Source organism: Chamaea fasciata, unplaced genomic scaffold (assembly GCF_029207755.1).
Source record: "Chamaea fasciata isolate MVZ Bird 193981 ecotype frontalis unplaced genomic scaffold, bChaFas1.0.hap1 SCAF_29, whole genome shotgun sequence".
In the NCBI taxonomy this organism is placed as follows: domain Eukaryota; kingdom Metazoa; phylum Chordata; class Aves; order Passeriformes; family Sylviidae; genus Chamaea; species Chamaea fasciata.
Window position 1 is genome coordinate 2,583,782 of NW_027094114.1, and position 8,681 is coordinate 2,592,462.

The 8,681-nt window shown below is 51.7% G+C and overlaps 1 pseudogene; it reads left to right on the top strand.

Annotated features, from left to right (window-relative positions):
• Nucleotides 1-3,467: 3,467 nt before the first annotated feature.
• On the top strand, nucleotides 3,468-4,393 carry LOC136302456 (olfactory receptor 14A16-like; annotated as a pseudogene).
• The last annotated feature ends 4,288 nt before the right edge of the window (nucleotides 4,394-8,681 follow it).

Below are 8,681 nucleotides of genomic sequence, written 5' to 3' on the forward strand. Positions count from 1 at the left end.
GGGGCAATTGTGATGCTGCAGGGCCCCAAGGATCCAAGAACTTGGAACAGGTCTGGCTGGCTTGGCCTCTGGTCTGACTGGTCCAACTGACCTTGACATGTTGAGGGCTGCTTCTCATCTACCCCTGAAACCCTGGAGTTCTGCGCATTCCTGCCTGTAGGAAAGAAATGTCCTCCTCCAGGGGTTGATGGCCAAAACTGGGATTTTTCCTCCAAATTTAATTATATCCATTATATATAAATAAATATAATTATATTATATTTAATTCATATTCCCATATGAAACCTGCCAGGACAGACAGCTCTAGCTGGCCTTGGCCTCTTAGGGGCCACCTCTTATCTGCCTTCAAAACACTAGAGGGCTGTGTATTTCCCTCTACAGGAAAAAAAAAAATCTTTCAAGTCCAGATGTCCATGGCCAAAACTGGGAACCTGCCTCCAAAACTCCTTCTATCCAAGGATAGCTCCCAGACAAAAGCTGCAAGGACAGTCTGGGCTCCCTTGGCTTCCTGAGGGCCAGCACTCACCTGCCTTTGAAACACTGGGGCTCCCTACTTTCTTTCCTATGGAAAAGAATTGCACTTCTTGTCCTGACGTCCATGGACAAAGCTGGGAATTGGCCTTCTAAACTCCATCTATCCAAGGATTGCTACCAGACAAAAGCTTCCATGACAAACAGGTCTTGCTGGTGTTGGCTTCCTTTGGGCTGCATCTAATCAGCCTTTGAAACACTGGGGCTCTGTCCATTCCTTTTTGTTTAGAAGAACTGTCATTCCAGCCCAGGCACCAATAGCTGAAATGGAATCCCACCTCCAAAATTCCACATATAATCGAGGGCTCCTTTCAGACAAAACTGCAAGGAAAGACAGGTCTGGTTTGCGTTGGCCTCAGGTGAGTGCCTCTTATCTGCCTTCAAAACCCTGGGTTTCCTTTCTATAGAAAAGAACCATCCTTGTCCAGGTACCCATGGCATCAAGCACAAGGCCACAATCTAGGCACAAAGGAGCACTGTGCTCAGTGGAGTGGAGCCTGGAGACAGGGGACAAGAGCCCTGAGAGTGCTTGAAGGGTGGTTTCAGAGATGGTGGATCCTTTTGACATAGTAGAGAAGAGCCAGAGAAAGAAAAATTAATTCCAAAAGCATGTGGGGGAGCCAAGACTGGGAACAAAAAAAAAGGAATTTCTGTCCCAGGGCAGGGATGTGCTGCAACACTCCAGAAGGAGTCTGGAGCAGCCCAAGGCTCTGTGTGCCCAGGAAGAGGCAGGCAGGATGCAGAGCTGTCAGCAAAGGAAGGGCCCAGCCAGGTGGGGCAGCCGGGGGATGACGACAGCCTGCAGGGACACAGGCGCAGGGCACGGACACCGTAGGACAGCCTGGGCTGCACAGGGCACAGGGATGGGCAGCAGCTGCAAGGCCCTGACAGAGCCAACTCCTGCAGCACTTTGGCCATGGCTGCTGGGCCTGGGCCTGAGCCATGAGGAGGAGACAAGTGACCCTTGCAGGCCTGGGGCCTCATTGCCTCCTTGTCCCTGCTCAGCAGCCTGGCAGGGGCCGCTCCATGCTGCTGCCCTTGGCATTGCACATCCCCACATCCCAGTGGGCCGGGAAGAGCCCTGAGCACTGAGGGAGGGACAGGATGTGCCTTGGCAGGGGCTGGGGCTCGGGCCTTGGCCTTTTGCATTCCTGAAACACATGCAGGTTTGCTCAGCATCAGAGACACCTTTGCCTTGTTTGTCCCCACCTGTCATCATTACCTGCAGTGTTCTGCTCTGACTGGAACCTGGGGACACTTTCTCAGTCATGTTCCTCAGTGGGACCCATTACAACTTTAAGAAACTTTGGAGTTTCAATCTCTGAAAAGTTCTTGAAATATCCTTGAAAGAGTTCTTGAAAAGTTTTTTAAACACTCTCGGGGACCGAGTCTGATGTAAACAACACCAAATCCCTGAGAGGCTCATTAAAATCCTGGTACTGTGTCTGTGCTGCTGAGCTGGGCCGGGCTCCTGGCACAAAGGCAGCTCCTGGCAACCAAGAAGAGCTTCAAAAAGACATTTCTCCTCAGGAGCAGCTCCTCTCCCAGCCCAGCAGGGCTGAGGGTATTGCCTGCAGGTACCTGAGAGGAGTGAAGCAGACAGACATCTCAAGTAACTGGAAGGACAATTCTGAAATAATTCACGGATAAATCTTCACAACTTTTGAAAATTCTGGGGTTCTTCATGGAGAAATCCTCACCACTTCAGACACAGTCAGTCTCTGGCTGCAGGAATCTCCTAAAGCTGACCCATGACAGGACTGACAGCACTGTAGGGATGGCTCTGCTGCCTTTCTGCTTTGGGGGAGGATGTGCTCCAGAGCGGGGCTGCCCTGGGCACCGTCAGAGGGACAGGGCAGGACGGCTCCTGCTGCCAGGGACAGCTGCAGGGGCTGAAGCTGGGGCTGCAGCCAGGGATGCCCAGGGCTGTCGTGCAGAGCAGGTGCTGCAGCCCTGAGGGCTCTTGGCCAGGCCAGGGGATCTGTCACCTGCCAGGGGCAGCTCTCAGCCTGCCTGGGAGCTCCCATGGACTGTGGGAAGAAGTTGGAGGTGGAAGGAGTGACTCCCATCAGGGCAAATTCCTCCTGCTGTGGAGATGGTGCTGCATGGCCAGGACTGCTCTCAGCTTTGTCCTAAAGGAAAGGGAAAGGGGCTGTCAGGGTTGTCTGTGTCACTGAGACTCCTGCACTGTCACCCTGGGCATCAGCAGATCTGTCTCAGATCTCCCTCAGAAAGTGCCTCCTCACCCTCCTCTACCTACAGACAGCACCAGCAGCACCTTGGCTTGCAGCATCTCTGTTGGTCTGAGCTGCCCTTAAGGCCCTGCTACCAGGGAGATGCCCCTGGGCAGTGGCCTGGGCTGGGAGGGGTGAGCAGGGCAGAGCTCAGCCCCCAGGGCTGGGCTGGGCTCTGGGAGCACTGGCAGGGACAAGGCGTGGATAGAGAGAAACAGCTCCCAGTAGGCACAACTCCAGGTAGTAGAGAGCCAGACCAACACTTGATATCTCTCCATGTCCAGGTGCACAGGGAAAGACAGAAAGGTTTAGAGAAATTGATTTTGGACTCATCAAAAAGGCCATTTTTTTCCTGTACCAGTTTTAACTGTTACGAATCTGAAATAGGAAATGGTGAAATGAGCTTAGGACAAATATGTGGGAACCAGCAAGTCTGACTGCACTGGGGCACAAGGAGCTCTGTTTCCCCTTTGGGCTCCCCAGTGTTGAGACTGAGAGCAGTACTAGAGATGAGGTGGTAACTCAGAAGCACAAACCCAAGCTAAAAAGAAAAAAAAAAAAAGAAAAATGTTTAGTGAAGTTCCCCCACTAGAGAAGCGGTTTTGAGGGAATTTTGCAAAAAAACCCATAGTATTGACCCAAAGGTTGGTCCCAGCATGTAAATGTCTTCATTCCACAGCTCATGATGCCCAGAGTGAAGAAATGTCCAACAGCAGCTCCATCAGCCACTTCCTCCTGCTGGCATTGGCAGACACGCGGCAGCTGCAGCTCCTGCACTTCTGCCTCTTCCTGGGCATCTCCCTGGCTGCCCTCCTGGGCAACGGCCTCGTCATCAGCGCCGTAGCCTGCGGCCACCACCTGCACAGCCCCATGTTCTCCTTCCTGCTCAACCTGGCCCTCACCGACCTGGGCTCCATCCTCACCACTGTCCCCAAAGCCATGCACAATTCCCTCTGGGACACCAGGCCCATCTCCTATGAAGGATGTGCTGCACAGCTCTTTCTTATTGTCTTCTTCCTTGGAGCAGAGTATTTCCTCCTGACCGTCATGTCCTATGATCTCTACGTGTCCATCTGCAAACCCCTGCACTACGGGACCCTCCTGGGCAGCAGAGCTTGTGCCCACATGGCAGCAGCTGCCTGGGCCAGTGCCTTTCTCTGCTGCACACAGCCAATACATTTTCCCTGCCCCTGTGCCAGGGTAATGTCCTGGGCCAGTTCTTCTGTGAAATCCCACACACCCTCAAGCTCTCCTGCTCCAAATCTTACCTCAGGGAAATTGGGCTCATTGTGCTAAATGCTTTCCTAGATTTTGGCTGTTTTGTGTTCATGGTTTTCTCCTATGTGCAGATCTTCAGGGCTGTGCTGAGGATCCCCTCTGAGCAGGGCCGGCACAAAGCCTTTTCCACCTGCCTCCCTCACCTGGTCGTGGTCTCCCTGTTCCTCAGCACCTCATTTTTTGTCTACCTGAAACCCCCCTCCATCTCCTCCCCATCCCTGGATCTGTCACTGTCAGTTCTGTACTCAGTGGTGTCTGCAGCCCTGAACCCCCTCATCTACAGCCTGAGGAACAAGGAGCTCAAGGCTGCAGTGTGGAAACTCATCACTAGACGATTGCAGAAACATTAAACTGCTGTACAGTTTCTGCAAACTATTTGTAATAAAAGTCATCTTTGGTACTTCTTGTTGGTTTGGTCGTTGGGTTTTTTTCCCTGTGCTTTAGTTTTCTAACATTGTCTACAAAGGCCATTGTTTGTGTACTTTCTCATTTGTTTCTCTTCACGTTTTCTGTGGCCACAGACTGTGTCATTGAGGAGCTGTGTTCTCAGTGGCTCTAAATGAACTTAAGTATCTCCCAGCAAAATTTTCTCTGGAGAACCCCCTTTTTGTTTCCTTCAGCTGCAGCAGCAATGTCTATGTGCAGAGCTGGGGGCAGATCAGTGCTGGCACAGCAGCTCTGCTCTGCTGGCCACACCATTCCTCATCCAGACCAGGTGCCATTGGCCTTCTTGGTCACCTGGGCAAAGTTGCAGGGGAACCCCAAAATAATGAAAGGAGTCGGCAGAGCAAACGCAGGTCCAATCAATATGATTACTGCTACGTTTCTCCTTTATTCTGTGTAAGATGGCAGGTTTTATACACTCTATATTGTTTACACTTCTAGATACATTCTCATTGGTATAAGGCACAGGGAAGAATGCAAACACTCATTGTTTAATGAACTGTTTAAGGTAGCTGCTATGTCCACACCAATTACTATTCTTGTTAACTACTATGAAACCCTTTGACCCTTGCAACACCTTAAGTGAAAATTTCTAATGCGACACACACTTGGCACTAATTTCTATCTGCACCACAACTTAGACAGGCCTCAGTGCCACAGCCTAGAGGCCTAGCATATTGCTCAGTCTGGATGATTCAAGTACAGCTCATCTCCTACACCTGGGCACACTGCTGCCTCATGTGCAGCCTGCTGTCTAGCAGTCCCCTCAGGTCCCTTTCTGCCTGGCCACCGTCCAGCCACTCTGTCCTCAGCCTGTAGCACTGCAGGGGTTGTTGTGGCCCAAGTGCAGGACCCGGCCCTTGGGCTTGTTAAACTTCCCATTGTTGGATTTGGCCCCTAGAACCAGCCTGTGCAGAGCCCTCCTACCCTCCAGCAGATCCACACTCACACCCAGCTTGGTGTCACCCTTGTTCCATGAGGCCCTAGAGTGTCACGATGGTCTCCATGATTCTATGAGGCTCTGTAGTGTCACAATGGCTCCTAGGTTTTCTTAGTTTGAGAGACAGGTGTCTGCTAGGGAAGGCAGAAGCCTCACTTGGAATGGAGAATGTAACCCCCCTCCCTCCAAATTATTATAATTCTGATACTTAGAGGCTCTCAGGAAAAGATATGGGGATAGGTATAGCAGTTCTTTACTAGTACGTGTAACAAGGCAAACAAACAACAATAACTATGGCATTAACAACAAAATACAACCAGGAAGCTCATGATGGCCTTCTCAGCCAAGACTGGAAGGGATGGAGGAGAGGCTTTGCTTCACAAATCTTGGGGCAGTCTGATCCGGTGCCTCTGCAGAACTCTGAGTAGCACCAAGCTGGAACAGCAGGGATGAGCAGAAATTCTGGGCTGGTGACTGAGATGTATTAGAAGCTTGGTGGTGGTAGCTAGAACTGTAGGACATCCTGGAGGGCAGGGGGTTCAGGGTTACAGCGTGGCAAAGACTCAGAGCAGTGCCTGAGAAGCAGCAAAGGCAGGACAGCACTGGCCTGGCTCCCAGCAAGGCAGGAAAAAAAAGCCAGCTCAGGGTTCCTTGACACACGAGCAGATGATGACAGGTCCCTAGGACTGGACTCTGCTGATGACAGTGAATTCTCCCCACAGGAGGCAACAGTTTTACCCTCCTCCTTTCGATGATGAGAGTGAGAGCAGCTGCCCCCCAGACCCGTCCTCTTCCTGCCTCTAAAATCCCACGGTATCTGTCCCCTCGGAGAGAAACTCCCAGGGTCAAAAGAAGTGTAGTCAGATGCTGCATGCCTCTCCTTAAACACCTCCAGAGATGGTGACTCCACCTCCCTGGACAGCCCATTCCAATGCCCAATCACCCTTTTTGTGAAGAATTTCTTCCTAATGACCAGCCTAAACCACCCCTGGCAAAGTTTAGGGCTGTGTCCTCTTGTCCTGTCGCTGTTCCCTGTGTGAAGAGTCTGACCCACCCCTGGCTGCACCATCCTGTCAGAGTGTTGTAGAGAGTGATGAGGTCTCCCCTGAGCCTCCTCCAGGATAAACAAGCACAGCTCCCTCATCCACTCCACACAGGAGTTTTGTTCCAGACCCTTCACCAGCACTGTTTCCTTTCTCTGGACATGCTCCAGCCCCTCCATGTCCTTCCTAAACTGGGGGCCCAGAACTGGACACAGCACTTGAGGTTCTCCACACCAGTGCTGAGCACAGGGGAAGAATCACTGCCCTGCTCCTGCCGGCCACACCATTTCTGACCCAGGCCAGGAGCCATTGGCCTTCTTGGCCACCTGGGCACACTGCTGCCTCATGTCCAGCCTGCTGTCCAGCAGTGCTCCAGGTCCTTTCTGCCTGGCCACTGTCCAGCCACTCTGTCCCCAGCCTGTAGCACTGCAGGGGTTGTGGCCCAAGTGCAGGACCCGGCCCTTGGTCTTGTTAAACCTCCCATTGCTGGATTTGGGCCCTGGATCCAGCCTGTCCAGGGCCCTGTGCAGAGCCCTCCTACCCGCCAGCAGATCCACACTCACACCCAGCTTGGTGTCAGCTGCAAATTTGCTGATGGTGGACTCAATACCCTCATCCAGACCATCAATGCAGATGTTGAAATCCACGCTGGCTGGGTCTGATCCCTCGGCCATCCTGTGGGTGCCGTGTGATGGCACTCGAGGTGATCTGTTCCATAACCTTGCTGGGCACCGAGGTCAGGCTGACAGGCCTGGAGTTTCCCAGATCCTCCTGCCAGCCCTTCTTGGGGATGGGCTCACATTGGCACCTCCAGTCCTCTGGGACCTCCCTGGGGAGCCAGCACTGATGAGAAATGATGGAGAGCAGCTTGGGGAGCTCATCCACCACTTCCCTCATCCCCCTAGGAGGGGTCCCGTCTGGTCCCAGGGACACCTGTGAGCATCTGAGTGGCTCAGCAGCTCAGCAGCTGCTTCCTTCTGGATTAGAGGAGGGCTGTTCTGCTCCCTGTGCCCATCTACCAGCTCAGGAGAACACTTGTCCTGAGAAAAACCAGTCTCATTTTTGAAACCTGAGGCAAAGAAGATGTTCAGTACCTCAACCTTTTCCTCATCCTTGGTAACCATGTCTCCCCTAATAAGGAATGGAGGTTCTCCTTGTCCCTACTTTTGCTGTTAGTGTATTGATAAAATGATTTTTAATATCCATAACAGAAGCAGCCAGGTTAAGTCCTAATTGATCTTGAACCTAATTTTCTTTCTGCATGACCTAGCAACATCCTTTAATATTTCTTTACTTTCCTCCCCCACTGTCCAAGGTAATGCAGCCTCTTTTTTTTCATCTGAGTTCCTGCAAAACTCCATGGCCTGCCAGGCCAGTTGTTTTCCTTGCAAGCTCATTTTTTGCACAGAGGCACGGGCTGTTCCTTCTCCTTCAAGATTTCTTTCTTGAAGTGTCTCCATCCATCCTGGACACCTTTGCTTTTAAGTGCTCTTTTCCTTAAAAAATATCGGTATTTGATTTGGCACTCCCCAAATTTGCATCCTTAATAGGCTGAAGTCTGCTCTTTGTAAGTCCAGTGTTTTGTTGAAGTTTTGTTGATGCCCAAAGTTTTGTTGATGCCCCTCCTTCTTTCACAGAATATTTTAAAACTCAATAATTTCATGGTCACTGTGCTCCAGGCAGCCTCTGACCACCACAATGGGCTTTGTGTGATTTCCATGGGCAAGTGGTTTTTGAGAACAAGCATTGTGTAAGCTCACCAAGTGTAGTCCATTTATCATCTGGTAACATGAGGTCACAGAGTGGGTTATGACATCACAAAGTGGGTTATGTGAGGTCATCCAGTAGCTATGACATCATAGGCCATCTCTGTGACATCACAGAGACCAGCTGTGTGACCTCACAGGGGGACTGTGTGGATTCCCAGAAGAGCTGTGTGAGGTCACTGGGTTGGTCACTCTGCCCCAGCCCCCCTCACAGTTTGCCCCTGAGAAGTCCAAGGCTGTTGATGTTGAGTGGGGTCTCCTGTCACCCGTTATCCCCCTGGTGCACAGGGAGACATGGTTTGGGAGTTTTCTCATTTCAACAAGAGTTTTTCTTCTGCTACTCTGGGAGAGGAGTCCTTCCCCTGTGAGACCGTGAGGTCCCTTGCATGGGAGACAGTTCTCTGTGAACTGCCCCAGTGTGGGTCCACTCTCACAAGCAGCAGCC